Source organism: Notamacropus eugenii, chromosome 5, assembly GCF_028372415.1.
Source record: "Notamacropus eugenii isolate mMacEug1 chromosome 5, mMacEug1.pri_v2, whole genome shotgun sequence".
NCBI lineage: Eukaryota > Metazoa > Chordata > Mammalia > Diprotodontia > Macropodidae > Notamacropus > Notamacropus eugenii.
The window spans coordinates 341,342,185-341,366,508 of NC_092876.1; the positions used below are offsets into that span (position 1 = coordinate 341,342,185).

At 42.6% G+C, this 24,324-nt stretch overlaps 1 protein-coding gene across 2 annotated transcripts in view; it reads left to right on the forward strand.

Annotated features, from left to right (window-relative positions):
- Positions 1-24,324, forward strand: part of SEMA5B (semaphorin 5B) — a 180,667-nt gene that overhangs the window by 45,740 nt on the left and 110,603 nt on the right. The window contains exon 1 of one of the 2 annotated variants that reach the window (XM_072613789.1): positions 8,608-9,277. The exons of the other annotated variant lie outside the window; for it this stretch is intronic. The gene's annotated coding sequence lies outside the window, so the exon portion shown is untranslated. Of the gene's footprint in view, positions 1-8,607; positions 9,278-24,324 lie in introns of those variants that run through there. 2 annotated transcript variants of the gene reach the window in all.

Sequence of the window (24,324 nt, forward strand, 5' to 3'; positions counted from 1 at the left end):
CTAAGGGGCCCTAGTTCTAGGCTCACTTGAGAGACAGATTTGGTCCTAGGGAAGCCTAGCTTCTAAAAAGAGAGGTCAAGTTCCTTCTCACTGTCTCTTTCACTTCATGTCCCTACCTAGGACAGAGCCCCAGGGAAAATCACTTAAAGTTTAAAGGTTCTCCCCAAAATGAAGCAGAAAAATCCTCAGTGTGGAATAAAGATCAGGTATAGAATAGCTATTTATGTCATCCATGCAAAATCCCTTAAAACATAAGTGTGCATTGACAATGACTTAAAACAAGAAACAGTAGCTCATAATTCCTATTATATTCTCCTAGGAGGTTGATTCTTAAAACATTAAAATATGAGGTACTTAGTGGGACTGCTGAATAACCATTCTACCTTCACCTCAGCTCTGCATTGTCTAAGCAATTCTTTCAAGATCCATGTTTTCTGACAAGCCAAGGATGCTTGTTCTTGTTCAGTTTTGTCCAAACCTTGATGACCCCATTTAGGGTTTTCTTGGGAAAGATATTGGAGCATCATTTCCTTCTCTAGCTCATTTTACAGATGAGGAAACTGAGGCAAACAATGTAAGTGACTTATCCAGGGTGACATAGCTAGTGTATGAGGTCGGATTTGAACTCAGGTCTTCCTGACTATAGACCACCACTTTATCCCCTGTACTACCTAGCTGCCAAGACATGACTTAGACTACTTTTGTTGGTGGTCATCTCTGAAAAAGGTGTATAAAATTTCTCCTGCTTCTAGTTGGCAGGAATGGAACTATGCAAGACCATTGGTAGTGGGGCGTAAGGATCTCTAGGGACCCAAGAGGGGGAGTAAAGTTATTATCTGAATGTTGGGGAACAAAGAGGCAGAGAATGGTCAGGGAGAAAAGATCATATGACGTGATAGGAAGAAAGGACCAGGAGTCAGGAGACCTGGTTTCTAGGTCTAACCGCCATTTGCTAGCTGCATCAACTTGGGGAAGTCTCTTCCCCTCTATGAGATTGGGTTTACTCTGTAAAATGAGGAAGCTGGAATGAATACCCTCCAAGGTCATTTCTAGCATTAATATTCTCTGAAAATTAGGGAGGAGAAAAGAGAGAAATTTCAGTAGAGAGGTAGTAGACAGCGAATGTAGACATTGTTGGATATGACCAGGGTCTTGATTTGTTTTGTGTGATTGTGTTTTGATATAAGAAAGGGTATTCTTGAGGAGAGAACATTGGGTAGCAAAGGTGAATGTAAAAAAACAGGCATCAATAAAACTTTTTTTTTTAAAAGAAAGTAAAGGAACAGGGAATGCAATCCTCAAATAGCTTCTCCCTTCTGGAGAGAGCCTTATACATAGTAAGCAATTAGTACAAGTTGAACACCCTGTCACAAATCCTGTGTCCTTGTCATGGGTTTAGGATGACCTGGAATTAGCTCAGACACCTCTTCACCCCTCTCCTCTATCTCAGCTTACTCTGCTCGCTCTCTCTTGGCTCTGTGGCTGGGTCCAGAGCAGCCAGCATCCCTGGGCAGATAAGATTGATGGCTTGGCTGGATCTGGAGAGAAAGAGAGAGAGACAGAGACAGAGACAGAGAGACCTGTATATGAAAGAAAGTTCAATGTTTCTCTCAGGAGTTTCAGTGCCAAATGCAGGTGCATCTGCCATCTGACTGACCTGGCTGGTACCCTAGGGCACACTCAGACTTGAGAGTCCTGGTGGATCTGTACCTCTCTCTTTTTTCCACCATCCGAAGACAAGTTCTAATCTAAAGTTAGGTTGCTTCCATTAAGTACTGAAGAAGACTCCATTTAATTGATTCAAGGAGCCCAAGGTGGGTGGTAGGATCCTTGGACAAAGACCTCCAAGGGACCTCAGAGACCATCTTAGTCCAACCTCCTCATTTTGTAGACAAGGAAACTGAAGCCTAGAGAGATGAAGCCACTCACCTGAGGAGATAATAGTTACTAAGAGGCAGGGCTAGGGTTTGAATCCAAGTCTTCCGACTGAATAATAACCATATTGTTTAGGCAACTAGTCGTACCTGACATTTTGTGACCCTGTTATGGGGATTTTCTTCGCAGAGATACTAGAATGGTTTACCATTTCCTTCTCCAGCTCATTTTACAGATGAGGAAACTGAGGAAAAAAGGCATAAATGACTTGCCCAAGGTCACAAAACTAGGAAGTGTATTAGGCTGTAGTTGAACTCAGGTCCTCTTGACTCCAGGAGGTGCCAACTGCGCCCCCTAGCTGCACAAATAATAACAATAGCTAACATTTACATAGCACTTCCTATATGCCAGGCACTTTATAATTATTATCTCCTTGATCCTCATAACAAACCCTGCCAGGTAGGTGCTTTATTATCCCCATTTTATAGATGAGCTAAGGTTAAGTGATTTGCTCAGGGGCTCATAGATAATAAGTGTCTGAGGTTGGATTTAAACTCAGATCTTCCTGACTCCAGGCATGGAAATCCACTCCCCTCCCATCCATTTTACTTCAGAAAAGTAAAATGACTTGCTCAAGGTCACACTAGTAGTAAAATGTCAAGTCAAATCCGGGTCCTGTGATTCCAAATTTGGTGTTCTTCTTTTGATAGTTGCTTCCCTGTGATAAAAGAGACATTCTTGGGGCAGTTCAAACCACAAGCTCCCTCAATCAAGCCCCTCCTGCCCCCACCTCTATTTACATGTGTTTATATATTTTATATATGTATATATTACTTTATTTACTTTTCAATGTTGTCACCTGAGTGTTTAAAAAAATTGATCCTCTAAGATTGGAAACCCTGAGTTCATGGGCTTTCTCCTCTTTCTCCTCTCAGGCAGGACCCTTCCCTGTCCCTCTCCACTGCCTCACAACAGGCATAGTAAATTCAAATCCACAGCTAATCTTTGCAATCAGAGGAACTGGTGCAGATGGGGGAGAGGGGAGAGGAATACAGTTTATGCACAGGTGAGGTGAATTCCAAGTACTCAGCTTGGGCCAGGTTTTCAGCATTGAAATTTCTAGAAACTGCCAATCTGTGGAATTTCCTTTAGGTGTATCCACATCCTGTCTGGATCAATCAATCAATTAATAAACAAATATTAAATACCTTGTACATGCCTTACACCTTACACTAGATCAATTTCATAGAAATTGACAATGTAAGAGTAGAAACTGACTCCCAGCAACGGTAAACAACCTTTCCAAGGTCATAGAACAACTAAGGCTCAGAGTTAAAATTAGAACCCTGGTCTCTTGATTCCTAGGTTTCTTTTCCTGGCATTTTTGAGTAGTGAAGGGTTAGGATGAACAAGTAATTCATTCATTATTACAAAGGGAGAAGGAAAAAAGGAAGAAAAGAAGGAAGGAAATAAGAATTTATTAAGTGCCAGGCGCTGTGCTAAACACTTACTAATTGTTATCTCATTTGATTCTCACAACAGCCTTGGGAGATAGGTGTTATTATCCCCATTTTTCAAATGAAGAAACTGAGGCAGACAGAGGTTAAATGACTTGCCCAGGATCACATAGCTAATAAGTATTTGAGCCAGGATTTGGATTCAGGTCTTCCTGACTACAGGCTCATCATTCTATCCTGGAAGCAAGCAAGCAAGATATCCCCCCAAAAGAAAAAAACACATGGCAATATTGTAATTGATCAATTAAATTGAATAAAAATTGAAGTTAAATAAATTTTGAAAAAGGTTAATAACAGAAATTTAGTTTTCAATGTAATCTTGGTCTTTGTTCTTTGTATACTAAAATGTTCCTATTTGTTAATGATTTTAAAGTTTGTAATAAATGTCAGAAATTTTGAGAAAGGAAAAAAAGAATTACAAATATCTTATAACAAGAAATAGAACCTTTGTGTATTTCTCCAGCCCTGATAACGGACACAGTTGTTTGATACAGTGAAAAAAACTGAACTGGAAATCAAATGACCAAGGTTTAAATTCTGACTCATCTACTTATTTTGGTTTCTTCAATTGTAAAATGAAGGGATTGGATTAGATAATCTTTCAGGTTCTCTAGCTCTAAATGCTATGATCACAAGAGGATTAAATTCCCCCTCCCCCTTCCTCTCTTTAGTCTCCTTTTGACTGTCTGGAGGCAGACAGAGCACTGACCCTCAAATTAGGAAGTGCCTCAGCTGCTTACTAACTGTGTAACTTAAATCACTTAACCTCAGTTTCCTCATCTGTAAAATGGAAATTATACTAGCACCTACCTTACAGGTTTGTTGTGAGGATCAGATGAGGCAGAATTCATAAAGTGCCTGGAGCATAGTGGGCATTTAATAAATGCTTGCTTTCCTCTCCACTCCTCGCCCCCTCCCCCACCCCCCCTTGCCTTATTGGCCACTGGAGAAAGAAGGAAGGCTCTTTCTTAAATTGGTCCCAGGTTTCTGGCTGAAACTATTGTCATAGCAGCCACTCACCTCATCAACTCAGACAGTGACCCCTTGGGCTTTGCTGGATGGAAATTGCTGACCAGTTGTTTCTCCTGTTTTAGGGCACCCAAATCCAGCACAATTTCTTAGAGCAGATGTCTCCATCTCCTTTAGCCCATATGGGGTTCCATCTCCCCCTTCCAGTTCTGGTCTCCCTGTTTTCTTTTTTTTCCCTTTATATTCTAACTCTCTAATTGTCTCTTCCTTCAGGCTTTGCCCATTGAATCAGCTCATCTAGACTTCTGGCCTTTTTTTAAAAAAAAGGCCTTAAGTCTTTTATAGATGGGACCACCCTTCACTCTTTGTTCATCAGCCCACCTGACCCAGCCTAGACATCCCTTTTTTCTCTCCGGAGTCAATGTATCCCTTTCTTTGGAATCCACTCTGGCATGTTAAAGACAATCGCCCTCTGGCCCTGGGCATCCTGTGGGCCTGTAATCTGTCACCAAAGCACTCATCCCTGTCTTAAATCCTTCACCCAAGTACCTTGCCCTCTCTCTTTCCTCCTTCCTCCAATCCATTGGCTTAAACTGGACAAAGCAAAGGAACAGGGGAGGAGAAATAGGTTTCCCCTGCCCATCTCACAAGCAGCAAGGGCCAGGGTTGAGTGACTAGCAATTGCTTCCAAGGAAGGAGCAGAATGTCCAAGCTACAAGCCAATCTTGGGAGGCCCAGCCCTTTGTCTAGGGCTCAGAGCCTAAGACACACAGCAGATTCCTCATCCTCTCCTCCCTCCTCAATAAACTGATGATCTCTGTGATTTAGGAAAGAGGTGACAAGGGAGATTGGGGAAGGGAGAGCCCCCCACCCCCTTCCCCTCTCCCAATCTTAGGTTATCTATAAGAATTCTCTGAAGCAATAAGTCTGTCTCTCTTAAGGTTGCAATACTATTGTTAATACACTGGAACCAAACTCCATCAACGAAAAATGGCCAAACCCCATTGAACTATGCTTAGGCATTGTCAAACGGGAAGAAAGCCAGATTTGGAGTTAAAGACCTGGGCTCAAATCCCAACTCTGCTAATTAACTACTTGCAAGACTGTAGACAAGTCAGTTCCCTCCCCTGGGGCTCAGTTTCTTTATCTGTAAAATGGAAAGGTTGGACTAAATTACCACTAAGTTTCTCTCCAGGTCAGATGTTCTATGACTTTAGCCCAGTTTCCTATTATATGTATGCATGTATGTATATGTTTAGACACGTTGATAGATATGTATATATGTAATGCATACATGTATGTATGTCTATACATATATAACATATGTCTATATATACGTATGTTTATTTTTTAAAAATATGTTTAATATCTTTACTTCTTTTTTAAATTTAATTTATTTTTTTTAATGTTCTACAATCACTACCATAAAATTTAGATTTTAACCCCCCAACACCTACCCCCCACCACTCCCCTCCCTCCCCAAGATGGTATACAATTCTATATAGGATCTACATATACTTTCCTATTGAATACGTTTTCACTATAGTCATGCTATATAGACGAACTAAAATAAATGGAAGAAATCATATAACAAATCAAAACATAATACACACACACACACACACACACAAACATGATCTGCTACATTCTGCAAATGAATTCCATAGTTCTTTCTCTGAGTGTGGAAGGCATTTTGCCTTAGAAAACCATTGGGATTTTTTTTTTTAAGTTCTTGCGTTATTACGAAGTTCCAAGTCTACCAGAAAAAACTCTCGCACACTGTGGTCGTTGCTGTGCACAAAGTTCTCCTGGTTCTGCTCCTTTCACTCAGCATCAGATCATATAAGTCCTTCCAGGCTTCCCTGAAGTCTTCTTGTTCATCATTTCTTATGGTGCAATAGTACTCCATTACATTCATATGCCATAATTTATTCAGCCATTCCCCATATACATATGTTTATTGATGATGCTTGTCTGTATTACAGTCACTTCCCACCTATGCCCCTCCATACTGAACCCTCCTTGCAAAGAAAAACAATTAAGCAAAACACATGATACAGAAACCTTTGTCTCACAATGTATTCGAGACTCTGTCCACGTAGACTCCTGCCTCTGCTATGAGGGAGGAGGGAATGTTTTATTATCTCACAGTTCCTTTTATTCATTCCTCCAGTACATTCAATGGCCTTCCCATTACTCAAAGTTTATCTTCCTTTTAGCTAATCTTTTTCTCATTTTGTAGTCATGGTGTATTTTTCTCTTGGTTCTGCTGATTTTGCTCTGAATAAAATCATAGAAATCTTCTCATGTTTCTCTGAATTTTTCACATCCATCATTTCATATTGAACATTACCATCCTGTTACATAGCATAACTGTTTCAGCCATTTCCTAGCATATGGGCATCCACTTTGTTTCAATTCTTTTGCTATTGTAGGGTGCCACTATGAATATTCTGAATTTATTTACTCCTTGTCTCTGTCTTTAACTTCCTTGGGATATTTGTCCAGGGATCTCTGACCAATCCTCTATTTTTAATTTGTGGCTTTTGCCTATCGTGGCTTTGTCTCACCAGTTACTAGTTTTTTGGTCAAACTATTTCATGACAATTAGGTGGGAGTAGGAAGATAGCTTGAAGTAGTATTCACTCCTGAATATCCAGACACTCTCCTTTTTTAGTCAGGAACATCCAACTCAAACCAGAACTGCTGATTGGTGACCTCATTACCTGATGTGAATGTTTCTTCCTCTGCTGCCCTGGGTAGATACACAAAAGAATAACCACAGGACAGGAACAAGACAAATGAGAAAACAAAGGATTTGGTTCATCTTCACCTTGAACCATTGGCTGGAGTGGAAGTGTGGGATTGGGAGAAGAAAAGAATAGAACCTTTATTTCTATAATTCTTTAAGCTTTCCTTCAAACAGTCCTGTGAAATAGTCCTGGGGCAGCTAGATGATGCAGTGGATAGAGCACCAGTGCAGGAGTCAGGAGGACCTGAGTTCAAATCTCACCTCAGACACTTGACACTTATTAACTGTGTGACCTTGGGCAAGTCACAACCCCAATTGTCTCATCCTGGGTCATCTCCAGTCATCCTGATGAATATCTGGTCACTGAATTCAGATGGCTCTGGAGGAGAAGTGAGGCTGGTGACCTGCACAGCCCTCTCTCACTCAAAACAAAGTCAAGTGCAAGTCATGTCATCATTTCTCTGATGGCATGGTCTTCTTTGGCAACGAAGATAGTACAAACATTATTATTCCCATTATAGAGCTGAGAAAGTTAAGACACAGAGAAGTTGAATGAATTGTCCAGGATCACATAGTTGGGACATGACAGAGCTGAGATTTGAATTTAAGATCTCAGACTGGAATCCAGGTTAGTGAGCTTATTATTACTTCCATTGTAATGAGAACTTACATTTCTGTACTATACCTCTTAAGGTTTGCAAAGCATTTTCTTCACAACAATCTCACCAGGTAGCGCACATATCATTCCCCTGTTTTACAGAAAAGAAAACTGAGGTTCATGGAAGTTCATTTGCCAAGAACAGTATAAGGAGTAAGTGTTAGAGTTGGTTACTCAAACCCATCTTCTCCCTCCAGGTTCCAGGTGCTTTCCATGAATTCCCCCTTCCCCCGACACACGCACTCGCGCGCGCGCGCACACCCCCTGGATTACTTTCTAAGAGGAGCCTGAAAGGGATGAAGATAGCTAACTGAAGTCGGGTGCAGACAGGGGGACTCTAGGGATACAGTCTTCATGGAATAGTTCCTGTCCAAAGTTATTAAAACGAGAGAAAACAGCTGAGGAAGCGGGTCTGCTGACAGAGAAGCAAACTAGGAATGAGGTTGACATTGTCAGGCTTTGGGGGCAGACGAGCGACTCAGCGAGGGCAGGAGAAGGAAATTGTGACCCCCAACACTCCCAGAGCACCCCCTCCCCCAATCGGACGGACAATAGACAGACCCAGAGCCCCATTCACGTACGTACGCGCGCGCACGCACACACACACACACACACACACACACACACACACACACACACATCTGCTGCCTCTCCTGCACACTTCTGAACATCCTCTCTTCCCCGTACAAACTCTGTCCTCTCTTGCCCTAGGAGGAAGCATTACACCATCACCCTCCGATCCAGCCAAAGTTAAGAGTATTTCAGGGACCATCAAGCGTCTCTCTTTAAGGATAAATCATTCGCAAACGTCTTTGAAGGAAACTCCAAAGGGAGCTGGCCAGTCAGTAAGGAGGCTCCAGGCAGGGCAGCAGGAGGACGGGCTTTGGGGGCCCGTGATTGGTGTGTCGGGTTCGCTGCTGCCGCCGCCGCGGCCGCCGCCGCCTCCTCCAGCCTTTGCAAACGCTTTTGTCTCACACTGGGAGCCAGACTCCCGAGCGCTGTTCGGAGCTGATCTTGGGAGGGCTGCATTGTGCCGCTGCTGGGGGGTGCGGGGTCTGCCTGGAGCCTCCACACAGGAGCTGGCCGCCCCACTGGGTTCCGATGGCTTCCTGCTAGTCTCCCCAAAGCCTAGCCCCTCCGGGCATTTTTTTTCCAGGTAGATGCTGGCTCTCTGATAGCAGCAGGGAGCTGGACCCCCGGACTAAGTCATCCCTCAGGGACTTGATGCCTGTCTCCTCCTCAGCTCCCCCTGCCTTTTTTTTTTTTTGGTCTTATCGAACTGCTTTTGCTGTCTTCTCCTTCTGGATTGTGGGGTCTGCTCGCAGTTCGTTGTGGGTGCTCCGTGGTTGCCACGAAGTGAACTGAGGAGTGGGAGAACCAAATATGCAGGTTTCCTTTTGCTTTAGCAAATAGATTGACTGCGGTTGCTTCTGATAAGATTGTTTTTCCTTCCTGGTCTTTGAGTTCTTGAGGTGCCCGGGTATTGAGTCCATGTGTAGTGAATTGGTGAGTACTTTCTCAATTCCCTCCTCCAAGTGTGTGCATGTGGGAGAAAATTCTGGGTGGCTGAATTGCATGTCTGGGACTCGATGATTAAAAGATCAAATGAGAACTTACTGGTCTTCCTCCCCTCACCCAGTAGGTGAGATTTGCCTGTTAGAGATTCCTTTTGTATATGTGTTCGATTCGATGGACTATTGAGGTGCCTTCCAAATCTTAAATTGGGTGATTTCCTGATTGTGTGACTCTTACTATCATCCTAAGGGAGGGAATTTGGAGCATCTTTAGACTCAAAGCTGAGCAGGCCCCGTTGAGGAGAAGGAGTGACCAGACTAGTACAGAAGGATGTCTTTTTTTCCCCCTGCAATATCGAGGGGACTTGAAAAGAGAAGACTGTCTTTCCATCCCCTTGTCAGGATGGCCACAGCGCCTCATAGAAGGAATAGATCCTCTGTGACCCTGTTCCTGAAGCCAACTCTGTCCAGTTCTGGGGGCACCCCTCTCCCCTTACTTCTGCCATGAGTGGCTACTGCTAGGGATTGGGAGTTCACTTAATGGTGAAACACTTTCGTGTGTGTGTGTGTGTGTGTGTGTGTGTGTGTGTGTGTGTGTGTGTGTGTGTGTGTTTAAATTATGAGGCTCATTGACATTCCCAACTGGACTTTGCCCCTCCAAGGGCTATTCAAGAAGGTTGTGATGAGCCAGGAATAGGACCTGGAAGTCATTCTAGACTGTTCCCTGAAGATGTGGGTCCAATGTATTGCTGCCCTGAGAGGCCAACAAGATACTGGCATCATTAGGAAAGTGGGCAGCAGAAACAACAGAAAACATTACCTCACCCTATATAGAATCATGGGGTGATGGGGAGCAAGTATCTTTTCCTGGCTCCCTGTGTGCTGTTCTGCTCAATTTACCTTAAGGCAGACACAAGTTGCTGGAAAAGGTCCTGAGAGGGGCAGCTAAAATAATTAAAAGCTTGCTCTTTATTGTACCATCCACAAATCTATCAAAACCTATTTTCAAATCCATTTATATCTTTAGTCTGCTGGACCACTTCTTAAAGTCATGAGTTCATCACATCTCTTCCTCATTGTGTGAATAGTATTTCTGCCTTTCTATTTGTCCTAAAGTAACCTCCCTCAGGGTTGAAAGAGAACCCCCTCCCCCCTTCTAATACTCTAAGATTTGGTGAATGAGTCTATGCTCACACTGTCCATACTGATTGTGTGATTTTTTTTATACTGCTCCTAGCTTTTCTTAGTCTTTGTTTTGGGAAGTATGAATCCCAATGTTTTTAGCTTGCTCCCATATGGCTATCCCCCCATTTAAGGGGAATTAGGCTGCTTAGAACGCAACCCTAATCTTTCAGAGTTGAGGACAGCTATCCTTTCTCATACATTTTTCTTTGCCTTGATCAGGCACAGACCATTGGGCTGAGTGGCCTCTATGTCTGACTTGGTGTGGAATTTATCATATTCTTAGGATTCAGCAATCATGATTAGGAGTGAGGTGGTCTACCGGTTAGGCATTATTAGCCCATTCTCTTCACCTCCACTGGGCTTTTGGGATCAATCAGGTTTTAAGATAGTTGAATAGGATGTTGTCACTAGCTCAGAACTAATGGAACATGAACATCTAGAGTCATAACCAGAGCTAATCTAACAGGCATTTATTAAGCACTTACTGTATACCGGGATTGTGCTAGGTGATAGAGATAAATTAAAACTAATTCCTGGCCTCAAGGAGCTTATATTTTTTTTTGGAGGAGGGGAGAATGCTAGGTGGGGAACAATATGTAAACAGAAAAGTATATACAAGATTTTTTTGAAGAGTGTGCTCTAAAAACTTGGAGGATCAACCAAGGTTTCTTGTAAAAGGTGACTCCTGAACTGTCATGAAGGAACCTAAGGATCCTAAGAGGTGGAGGTGAGGAGGGAGTGTACTTGGGAGAGCTGGCCCAGAAAGATATTTGGGTGCTCTTGATGAGATTTGAAAATCATCCCTCTTTTGTCTTATTGTCCAACTTAACTCTTACTGTACAGACAGTGTAGTAAATGGAAAGCATTGTGACTTTAGAATAAAAAGGCCTAGGTTCAAATCCTGTACCTAATTCTTAATATCTGCATGACCTTGGCAAGTCATTTTTTTCACTTAGTAGTATTTTATTTTTTCTTCTAATTACATGTAAAGATAGTTTTCAACATTCATTTTTATAAGATTTTGATTTCCAAATTTTTCTCCCTCTTCCCCTTCCCAAGATAGCAAGATCTCTGATATAGGTTATACATGTACAACCATATTAAATTTATTTCCACATTAGTCATGTTGTGAAAGAAAAATCAGAACAAAAGGGAAAAACCATGAAAAAAACAAAAAAAAGAGGTAAAATTGTATTCTTTGATCAGCCTTCAAGCTCCATAGTTCTTTCTCTGGATGTGGATAGCATTTTCCATCATGAGTCCTTTGGAATTGTCTTGGATCATTGTATTGCTGAGAAGAGCTAAATCTATCAAAGTTGATCATTGTACAATGTTGTTGTTACTGTGTACAATGTTCTGGTTCTGCTCACTTCACTCAGCATCAGTTCATGTAAGTTCTTCCAGGTTTTTCTGAAAGCCTCAGTCATTTCTTATAGCATAATAGTATTTCATTACATTCATATACCATGACTTGTTCAGCCATATGCCAATTGATGGGCATCCCCTCAATTTCCCATTCTTTGCCACCACAAAAAGAGGTGTTATAAATATTTTGCACACGTGAGTCCTTTTCCCTTTTTTATGATCTCTTTAGGATTCAGGCCTAGTAGTGGTGTTGCTGGATCAAAAGGTATGAATCCTTTTATAAACCTTTGGGCATAGTTCTGAATTGCTTTCCAGAATAGTTGGATCAGTTCACAACTCCACCAACAATGCATTAATGTTTCAGTTTTCCTGGCAAGTCATTTTACCATCAGTGAAGCTCATCTGGAAAATAAAGGGTTGAACCAGATGGCCTCTGAGTATCCTTCCAAGTCTGGTTCTATGATCCTATGAAAGATGTTGTTTTGTTTGTTTGTTTGTTTTTTGCGTACTTATGTGCCACGGAGACAGAATTTTCTGTCATTACAAATAAATGTATTTATAAAATGTAATATTCACAAGTTTCCCTTGTTGTGTGCTCTCCCTTAATTCAATCCCTGCATGTAATGCCCTATGCACCTGCCTACTTTCTCTGTTTCTGCTCCAAACTCCCCTCCCTTCTTTTTCCTTCTGTCTCTGGCTTTTCTGATTCTTGAGCTCAGCTTGGGGAGACTTATCTCCATTGAGGAATTGTTAGGTTGCTTTAATTTTTTTTGTTTTTTTGTTTGTTTTGGAAGCAATTGGGGTTAAGTGACTTTCCCCAGGTCGCAAAGCTAGAGTCTGAGGCTAGATTTGAGCTCAGGTCCTCCAGACTCTATCCACTGTGCCACCTAGCTGCCCTGCTCATTGAGGAATTGTGTAATCTTGGGCAAGTTCTTTTTCCAATATGGTCCATTTCCCTTGATTTCTCCACTGGGGAGAATCATCCTTCCCCTTCTGACCCATAATTTTCTCATTATAGTAGTAGAGGTGGAATAGTTTCTTATTTCTCCTACTACTGAGAGGCAGTATTTTGTAGTGATTACAGTGTGAACATACAAGTCAGGAAGACCTGTGTTCAGGTCCTGCCTCTCATATATACCACCAGTGTGACCCTGGGCCAGTCACTTAATTTTCAGTGCCCTCAAGCAACTCCCTTGAAGCTTCAGAAAAGGTACAAGTTTCAATCAGCAATCAGCACTGTTTAGGAGAATTCCCTTCATGAGTGGAATCTTAGATTGGGTCTATTTCCCTTAACTGACTTTGAGGTCTGTGAGAGAGGCAACTGCATCTTAATCATCTCTGTATCCTTAAAACCTGATAGAGTCTCTTGCATATCATGTATGCTTAAGATATGTTTGTGACATGGATGGATGGATGAACAGACATGGAATTCGATGATGCCATCCATCATTATGTTCTTGTAAAAAGGCTGAGAATAAGCATCTCCTTGGCTCACTGACCCCCTCATGTATTCTCATAACAAAGTCTCAAACTGATTGAATTTGTAGTCTTGGTAATGGAAAGCAGGTAGCTTCGGACAGGGCTGATATCTGTAAGAGGTACAGAGTTTGTGGGGTGGAGTAATTGGATAACCAAAATATGAGAGTGTATTCTAATTCCACAAAGCAGTGTCATTCCTTGACTTCAGCTCCAGTCCTCTCTGGATTATCTTTGAAATTTTCCAACATCTCTTCAGGTTTATCACTATCCCACAATCTAATGAAAACTAGGCAGAAGACTTAGAGGAAATCAGGCAGTAGATCTAAAAACAGCTGAATATAGTCCTCTGCTTTCCTACACTACCCTGTTTCATAAAATTGTTGAAAGCTAACAGCTGAAATGGAAAGGGAATAAACATTTGTGTAGAACCTACTATGTTCCAGACATTGTGCTAAGTTACACTTTCTTTTATTTCTTTTAATTCTCACAAAAACCCTTAAAGGGAGGTGCTCTTATTATCCTTATTTTGCAGTTGAGAAAATTGAAGCAAACAGAAGTTAAGTGACATACCTAGGGTCACATAGCTACCATGTGTGTCTGAGGTCAGATTTGAGCTCAGGGCTTCCAGACTTCAAGCCTACTGCTCTATCCATCATGCTACCCAGCTAACCCTTCCTCCTCTTCCTCATTTTACAATTAGCCAGTAGTGGCGCTCTCCCTTCCAACCTTGACAGTTTATTCTTAAATCCAAGCCATTGTGAATGTAGGCAACTGAAAGATCCAACCTCCAGATCATAGATGTCAAACTCTACAGGCTGCAGGGAGCCTGGAGATAATAATAATAACTGCTAACTGCAGGAGCCAGATTAAAATATAATTGTGAAATGTTTAACAAAATAAATTAAAAAACCACACAACATAGATTATGTTGATCTGTAGCTTTCTAAGTCAATACACAGCCTGCAAGGATCTGTTTCTGTTTGAATTCAAGAGCACTGCTCTAGACCAACACAGTGCCTGGCACATAGTGGTCGCTTAATAAATGTTTGTGGATTGATTGCTTGATTGATTGAATCTTAACCTGGATCCACAAACTTGTCTTTAATTTTTAATAATTATTTTAATATAATTGGTTTCCTTCCTAGTCCTATGTGTTTTATTTTCTGCTTTTAAAAGAGAAGGGGTACATGGGCTTCACCAGGCTGTCCACCCAAGGAACCCCTGACAAAAATAAAGAGTGCAAACCCCTGGTTTAGAAGTTGAGAGCAAAGGGAAACAAAAAAAATTGCCTTCCTGAAGGTCATGGTTTTCTGGATGTTCTTGGCATTGAAGACATCTTGGCCCTTGCCCCGTTTACCTTAAAGATCATCTCTCTTCCACAACCTCCATTTTACAGATGAGGAAAATGAAGTTCGAGGGAGAAGAAAGGTATATCCCAAGGTCACTCAGCTAGAGGGGAGCAGAGCCAGAAGTGAATGTAGCCCCCCCCCCATTCCAAATAACTCCAGCATTTCTATAAACAAAGTAGAACAGAAAAAGATTGTACACAAAACTTCAAATCTCTCTTGAACACAGCTTTTGCTTTTAAATCTATAATAACTTCAACATGTAACATTCAAGGTTCTTTCTGCTTGTCTGTGTTTCCTTCTGGCTTTCCTTCTGTTCTTTTCTACGAATGTTTTAAAATGCTTCAATGGCCCTCTTTTCTCTCTCTCTCTCTCTTTTTTTGGCAACCTGACACAATCCGCACCCCCCCCCCCCAATCAAAAGAAAAACAAAACTCTTGTAATAAATATGCAGAGTTGTGTAAAACAAATTCCCACATTGGCTATGTATGAAAATGTACATCATATGCCACATCTTAAGCCTCTCTTTCAGGAGGTGGGGTGCAGGTTTTATCACTGGAATCATGGTTGGTCATTTCATTGATCCTAGTACCGCGGCTATATTTCCCATAGTACTTTTGTACGGTTTCGGGTTTGGGGTGGAGTAATTAGATTAATTGGCAAATAAATAGATTAGATCAACAAAATATGGGAAGAGCATTCCAGTTCCATGAAGCTTCAGCTCCAGTCCTCTCTGGTGTGTTCTGAACCTTCCCATGTTATCCCCCCACCTACCAAAACAAACATTTCCTGCCCTTTCAGAAGCTCTGGTGAGAGCAGTGCCCCACAGATTTTAATAACTCATCTATCCCAGGAGGAGCAGAATGCCCTAACATCTCCCTCCTGCTGCTGGCATTTAGCGCATTGCTGTGTTCAGTCTGGCAGGGAGAACCTGCCTGCTGGAGAATAGACCTCTCACAGACCCCTGAATCCTGTGCAGCCAGGGGGTGGCTGAAAAATCCTCTGTTCATTCTGTATGCATCTGTATTTGCCCAGCATAGGACCAGACCCTAGGGGGAATACCAGGAAAGAGAAGGCATGGCCCCTGCCCTCTGGAAACTTGTAGTCTAAGTATGAAGGCAGGATACCTGCACATAGCACTTTTTACATCAGGGACACAATAAATATTTGTTAGATGTTTAACGAAATAAGATAAATGTATGCTGTATTTCTCTCTCTCTCCTTCCCTCCTTCTCTCTTTCTGCTGTACTCTTTTTCTTTTTCCTTCTTTTTCTGTTTCTCTGTCTCTCTCTCCCCTTCTCTTTGTCTCTCTTCCCTCTCTGTCTCTCTCTCTCTCTCTCCTTCCCTCCTTTTTTCTTTCTCTCTTTCCTTCTCTCTCTCATTGTTTCTGTCTCTCTCTCTCTCCCCATTTCTGCCTCTATCTCTCTATCTCTGTCTCTCTACCCTTCTCCCCCCCCTTTTCCTCCCTTTCCCCTTCCTCCATTCTGTCCATTCTGACCCTCTATTTCTCCACCTCCCTCACCAACATGGCTTGGCAGTGGTTTCTCAGAGGTACTCAGACACCAGCCGCCCCTCAGCTTTATGGTTTCAGACTCAGCATCTTGCTTTAGCCTGGTGCAGAGAGGGGCCTAGCCCCAGCTGAGACCTTTCCTTGGGCTTTCTCTGGTCTCCAAGGAGCCTGCAGGAAAATGCAGCCTGAGAAAACAGCCTCCTTTCCTTTCCCTTCCCCCACCCCACTGGTCTCTGTTACCACTTCCCCCAAACTCCCCCATCACCAGGCTCCCTGCCCCCCAGCTCCCAGCACCCGTCCCAACTCATGTTTTATGCAGCATCATCCACCAGACTCAGAGAAAGTTGCGGCAGAGCTTGGAAATGAATGGAAAACTTTTTCTGGCAAGGGTTCCTGAGTGTGTTGTGTGAACGAGGGTTACCAGGGTCGACATGAGCTGAGATCTCTTTGGGGTGGAGGGAGAAGAGAGAACTGGGAAAGATGCCCCAAAGTAACCACTGTTCTGTTTTCTTTACCATTTATTTACTTCATCTTTACCAGTGCCGCCAAACCTTGCTCTGTCCCCCCTTAATTTCTCCTGCAACACCACCCACAATGTTCTGACCTAGCCTGGGTCATCCCTTCAATCTCTATATTTTCATTCTTCTGCTCTGGCAGGGGAGGGTAACTAGCATGTTTCATCTGTAGGTATAAAATTTTCAGAAATTTGGGAGGTAAGAGTAAAGGAATTTGTGGGCTTTGCTTTTTTGGTAGAGGAATTAGGGTTGAAATGTATGAAATCCATACCTTTAATGTCCTTTTATAAATCGAGTTAATGGAACAACATAAAATGTTACATGTAATTGAGCTGGTTTTTAAAATAAACATGTTTAGCCAGATGAAGATAAGAAGGTAGTTTATTTAAACAGTAATTACAAGTTTACGGATAGATTTCATTTGCCATTGTTTTTCATTTTTGTTATGAACAGATCTTTCAGGTACTGAACTTGAAGGAATCTGGCATTTTCTAGTTTATATTAGTTCATGAAAAGCAGGCAAAAACTTGAAAAGTGGAGAAGCATAGATAGACAGCGTTGCAAAATAAAGAAACTTATTATGTTTTTAGGACTTAGTGCCCTCCACAATGTCAGGCAGATGCAGAAAGCCCTCTTTCAGAGGCTCTTTTCAGAAAAGGAGAAAAGAAAAAAGAAATCTCCCCTTCCCCCCTCCCCAGCACACACACACACACACACACACACACACACACACTCACACCTCATTGGGTACAACTTGGGTCACATGAAATGTTTAATCTATCTCATTTTCTGAACTGTCATTATCAGCAGCTTCTGCTACTTCTAATGCTTCATTTTGATTTTATTTATGAACATGTGAAGATGGAAGGTTTACTCTGATTGAAGACCCCTGGCAGTGGTATTTTCCTGTATCTTAAACCTAACGTACCCTCATACCCCTCTGAAAAAATACTAGGAAAGGGTAGAAGGAGGATTCCAGCTCTGGCTTTGCATGGGGAAGTGAGATTGTAACCTTTCCTCCCCTGTGTCCCCATCCCCCAGTCTCTGGATTTACTGACTCCTTGGTCCAGTTGGGGTCCTGCTTTAGAGTCAGTCTGCCTCCTCAGTCCAGGATTGTTGTATGGGAGGAGTGAGCCAGCAAGCTTTCTAGTGGAGAATGGGGGCAGGGGGCGTGGGTGGGGGGATATAGGGGGTGAAGAGGGAGCTTGTTCAGTTACGGGGCCCTGATGAATGAACAAACCCTCTTTAGGAAAACAATTGCTGTAAGCCAATGTAAGGACTGTGAATAATGCCTCTGTTTGTCAGGGTTGCCATTTATTTATTTATTAATTCATTCATTCATCTTCCCCTTTCCTCTTGCCCAGGACCAATTATGGGACTGATGAATTTTTCATCTCAAAGCTAAACTCTGGTGGGATTGAAACAGCCTCCCCCTCCTCCCCTCTATTCTTTCCCTCTCTCTCATTTCTGTTTCTTTTTAAAAAAAATTTCTAATAAATAGCTTTAGCTATGCCCTTTTTTAAAACATGAGAATCATTTCCCAGCATACCCCAATTGAATCCTCCCTTGTAACAAAGGAAACTTTGATCAAAACCCATCCAACGAAACGACGACATCTGTTGCTTTGCCACATTCTGCACTTCACCCCTTTAAGGGGGAGAGAGGAATATGGAAATGTACTCTTTTGTCTGGGATCAATATTTATCTTTGCAATTCAAGAGCTGGTTGACATTTTAGTGTTGTTTTCATTATCACATTGTAGTCATCTTGTCTGTTCCTCTCCTGGTTCTGCTCTCTTTGCCCAGCATCGGTTCATGTAAGTTATCATACATTTCTCTCATATACTCCCCTACGTTCAATTTTTCCTTTTTCCTCCTCTGTCCCTTCTTTTACATTCAGGAGGTCGTGGGGATCTGATTGGTCAGAATTCGAAGTGTATTTGGCAGAAGGATTAATAGTGATAATTATAAGAGCTAGAGTTTATATAGGGTTTTAAGGTTTTCAAAGTGTTTTTTTACAAATATTAGTTCATGTTAACCTCACAACAACTCTGGGAGGTAGGTACTATTATTAGCCCCATTTTTCAGGTAAGGAAACTGAGGCCAATGGAGACCAAGTAACTTGACCAGGGTTGCAGCACAGCTAATAAGAGCCAGGGGCCAAATTTGAACTCAGGTCTTTCTGACTCCAGGTCCTTAATTCTAGCCACTGCAACACCTGTTTAACTTTTCTTGGCCTCACAGTGTCTACCCGTGACCTTAAGTACTCTTTAACTTCCTTTCTCCAGACAGCACAGTCCTTCCTGGAACATTCCTCTTTCCCCAATCCCTTTTTCAAAATACAGGAATTAGTGCATAGTTTTTCACCACCTGCTACCCTCTCTTCTTCCAAGAAAAGTGAATGTGGCTGGGGAAGGGAGATTGTGCTGTTAAGACACCTGATCTGTGAATTTTTAGACTTCATCTATTTAGTCCAATCCTCTCATTTTACAAAAGAGTAAACTGAGACCTGGAGAAGTTAAGAGTTTTGCTCTGGGTCACATAAGTAGTAAATAACAAAGTTAGGATTTGAACCAAGGTCATCTGATTCCAAATAAGAGACTCTCTTAGCCAGTTCCTTCATTTTTGTTTTTATTCCATGGTATATAAAGAAGGATTTCCAGTAGGGTTGCTGCAGAAACCAAGCCTTTTCTGTCTCATATCCTCCTTTAATTATCTCTTGGCATTGTGAAGCCTTTATATCTCTTCAAAAGTAGCACTGGCACTTGTCTTTGGGCATTCTTGGGTTGGTCCCTACCTCCTGTTCTCAAGAACCCATGCCAAGGCAGTCTCCCAGCTTCCTGGCTGCACCTGGTCCACTATGTGACATCCTCTTTTGTTCACAATTTGTCCTGGAGCAATATGGGGCACATCAGGAGGGACTAGAAGCGAAAGAGACAGAGATGGGGAAAGATAGATGAGAACTAGTCAGGCTAGAGGTGCTTCATTCACACTGGAGAAGAGATAGCTCAAAGCAATGTACATCAGTTCATAAACATTTATTAAGCACCTGCACTGTGCTAGCAACTGTGCTAAGTGCTAGGGATGGAAAGAAAGGCAGAAGACAGTCCCTGTCCTTAAGAAATCCACAATCAAATGCAGGAGACAACATGCAAGCAATGTACAAAGAAGATATAGACAGGATACAAAGAAGATAGAGTGCAGTGGAGGGACTGAATGGTTGTTGTCTCTCAAGCTTTCTGTGGGTACTGTACCTCGTCCTTCATTGCCTCCAAGAACACAACAAGAAGAAATGTGGATTTTCCTTCCTTCCTTCCTTCCTTCCTTCCTTCCTTCCTTCCTTCCTTCCTTCCTTCCTTCCTTCCTTCCTGTTGTAATGGGAGCGATTTAGGTTAGAAAGCAAGTTTTTCCAAGATTTTTGTTGCTGCTCTTGTGACCCCATATGGAGTTTTCTTGGCAAAGATCCTGGAGTGGTTTGCCGTTTCCTTTTCCCATCTCATTTTACTGATGAGGAAACTGAGGCTAACAGGGTTAAATGACTTGCTCAGTGTCGCATGGTAAGTGTCTGAGGCTAGATTTGAACTCAGGAAGATGAGTCTTCCCGGCTCCAAGTCTGGCACTCTATCCACTGTGCCACCTAGCAGCTGCTCCCACCAAGATTTTAGAACACTAGAAATACATGATACAGTTGAGATTAGGGAATCTCTTCCTTGAGAGATCTCCAAGGAATAAAAGAGACCCTGTCTTCCCTCTAAGACGGTTTCTCTAGGAGACTGATGACTTGCCTATGGGAATGGGAGGAGGAGCATCCAGGTAGCATATGACCAGTGAGATCCTCTCTAGTCATGGGCTCATAGATCAGAACTGGAAGGAATCTCAGGGGCTGCCTTGCCTAACCCCCTCATTTTGCAATTTAGGAAACTGAGGCCCAGGAAGGTTAAGTGACTTGCCCAAAGTCCACTAGTAGTACACATAGGAGATGAGATTTGAATTCAGGTCTTCCTGACTCCAGAGACAGAATAATGTAGGCGATAGAATATTAGACTTGGAGTCAGTAAGCTTTGACTGGAATCTAAGAGCTACTTGCTAACTGTGTGACCACGGGCTCAGTTTACTCATCTGTAAAATGGGGATGATAACATTAGCACTATTTACCTCATAGCCCTTTGTAGCCCTCTCACACATGGAATCCAGGTCAAGCCAGCCTTGGGGTCTGGCCAAGGGACATCAGAGGTCCCTCTTCTTGGAGACAGTGATTTCTGTCCCTCCTGAAGGCACCACCAACTGCTCCTGGCAGGCCAGACAGAGAAACTGTCGAATGAAAGCAATACTACCAAGCCCGGCACAGAGTTGGGACCAGAGCCCACACATTTCACAGGGAATGAGGTCTTGGTAACTGGTGCTGCCACACAAACATACTCTTGCTCAGTGCCTGATAGAAACCAGGCATCATGCCTAAAAGGAAATCGGGCAGTAGAATGAAAGGAATTGAATTGCCTCCCTCTCCTCTCCCCTCTCTCCTCGGTACGGTTTCCAAGGGACTCGAAGTGTTAGTACTGCAGGCAGACTTTGGGTGGGCTCCGAGCTTGGGGACCTTGTGGGCAAGGGTGAGGTGTGGATACAATAAAGAGAAGGAGAAACTCTGGGGAGGAGCAGAAGGGCCAGTGCCCTGGAAAATGAAGTAACAAGTTGACTGCCAAATGATTTTTGTCAATTAGAGTCCACTTCAGGGCTAATACAAGAAAACTGGCACAGCTAAATCAAAGCAGTCGCTAATCCCAAAATATTTCTAGCTTGAATATGATTCTTAAAGAGCAGATTTCTTTTCCCAGTGACAGAGCTCTAGATGGCATGGGGGAACTGAGGTCTTGTCCCAAGTGGTTGACATAGGGTAGAGGGGGCCGGGGTCTTCCTCTGGCATGGAGGAGGTCAAGGCAGGCTCTTTACAGTAACTATCAGCCCTGCATCTCCTCACCTGCATGCCCTATAACCACTTCCAGGCCACTCCTCCCTGACAGGGTTCTTCCAGGGGCTGCCTGTCCCCACAATGGAATAGAGGGTGAGGGCTGGACTCTGCGCAACTGATCCTATAGTCAGAGATGGTCTGTCCTACTGTCCTCTTCAATGGAATTTGGCCCAGGTGAAAGAATTTCAAGTTGTGCCTCTTCTAATTCAGGTACATACTTATTACAGTTTATATTCTCTGAACTCACGCTCAATGACTATGGTGGAGAAGGGGGAGAGGAAGGGGGTGGAGAGTGGCACAGAAACTTGGGAGATTGGGGGGGCCTGCAGAGCTTGTCAATTTGGAATTAACTACTGCAGAGAATTCCCAAAGCAGAAAATGGAAAGAGGATTATATTGCTAGGCAAGGGGCTATGGGGTCTGCCCATGCAAGGATGTAAGATATCAGGGATCTTTGATTCATGGCCCCAGAAAATGGGCAATTTGAGGCTTAAAGCACAAACCTTTCCACAAAGCTATGTCAGATGATAGGGTGGGAATCCCACTGTAATTCTTCTGGGCAAGACGTGGTCCCTGAAAAGACACTCAGAAGCATCCTTGCTCTTCTTCAACCCTAGATAGGATGTGGTGACTAGTGCATCACTAGGATTTGAATTTAACAAATAGAAATCAAATTCCCTAAGATACAAATGTAGGAATTCCCATGGTATCAAACCTAAATGGAGGTGGCGTGAGGAGTGGGGAAGGGACTCTGTTAGTCTGGTTGGTGTATGGGAGACTCCCAGTGTACCCATTACCTCCACTGGTACAGATCAACAACTCAGCTGTAGATTATAGTCTCCTAATATCAAACACAAATAGAAAAGGGGGGAACTAATCCATACATGAGGATACATGTCCTCTGCACTCCCCCCCATTCTCAGGTTTCCCTGGCATTCTCCATCACTGGCCTTCCCCTTCTCCACCATGGTTACTGAGTGTGAGTTCATATAGATGCATATTGACTTAGTTTTAATACATAACGTTATCTATGTTTTAGTGCATTTTTATTTACCTTATTACATTTTAATCCAGTTATACCTCCGGCCTAGGACACAGAGAGTGTAAATGGATTGCCCAGGTCCCAGAGGTACTACATGTCAGGGACAGGATTTGAAAATTGATGTCATAGCAGATAGTGGGGTCTGTCTGCCTTCAAGACAGAAGAACAGGGTTCAGGACTAAGTACTTGGGCAGTGGGGATGGGGGAGGGGAAAGTCCTTTTGTGTATCCCTTATTATACTAATCCCTTATTATGAATCCTTTATTATAAAAATCCCCTATTATACTAATAAGTCGGGAGTAGGATACAAAGAGAAGGGCTAAAGCTGGGGAGCTGGCTGGTAGAAATATTCCTAAGAAGTACGTGTATGTGTAGATGTGTGTCTGTGTATAGATGGGTTTCAGACATCCCTTCCTCCCATTCCCTGATCTCTTGCCCACTCCTTCTGGTGTCTACATATCCTGCCTCATTTTGCAGTTACGGTGTGGATCATGTCTGATCTCCCCTTCTACACTTCAGAAGGGAAGGGACCAGACTTTATTCTTCTTTATATTCTCTTGAGTACTTAGCAGTAAGCAAAAAATTCTGTTGATTGATTTGTTGCCTCATAGATTTGTTATTGTTCAGTCTTGTCTGGTGCTTCATGATCCCATTTGGTGTTTTCTTGGCATGATACTGGAGTGGTTTGCCATTTCCTTTTCCAGCTCATTTTACAGATGAGGAAACTGAGGCAAACAAGGTTAAGTGACTTACCCAGGGTCACACAGCTATTAAGTGTCTGATGCTGGATTTGAAGTCACATCCTCCTGACTCTAGGATCAGTGCTCTATCTGCTGCACCACTTAGCTGGCTATCCCCCAGCTCTTTTTTTGGATACCACTTAACTGCCTCCTCCCCGTCCCCCTCTCCCTGCCACACACACATACACATACTTTTTTTTTTGATCCATTAGATTACTAACTAAATTCTCTCCTTCCTCATCTCCACCTCCTGGTTTCCTTGGCTTTGTTAAAGTCCCAACTAAAGTCTCATCTACAAGAAGGCTTTCTCTGTTCCCTTTAATTCTAGTGCCTTTCCTCTGTTGACTATTTCCAATTTATCCTGTCTATAACTTATCTGTTTTACATATTTGTTTCCATCTTATCTCCTCCATCAGACTGTGAGCTCCTTAAGAACAGGGATTGTCTTTTACCTTTCTCTGTATTTCCAATTTAACACAGTTTTTGGTCCACAGTAGGCACTCAATTAAGGTTTGTTGAGTTACTTTTAGGCCTGGGATTGTTTCTTATATTTTATCTGTGGATCCCTGGCATCTAGCAGTTTTGCATATAGTAAGTACTTAATAAATGATTGTTTAATTGAATTGATTTGAATCTGTTCTATTCCCTTACCTCTAGAAAGATCACTACACTAACCAGCTTGTCTTAAGTCAATTACCTCATTCTTAGAATCATTTATAACCACTGGGGTGGTGGAAGGGGTACCATAACAAAGTCAACCTCTCTCTCCTTAGGTAGCCTTTCCTTCCAGAATGTGAGTCCTTCTTTCCCAACTCCTCCTCTAGCCTTCCCCAGTTTTCACTTAGTTAAAAAGCACCCCTCATCTAGAACAGACCAGCTTCCAAAGTGGACAC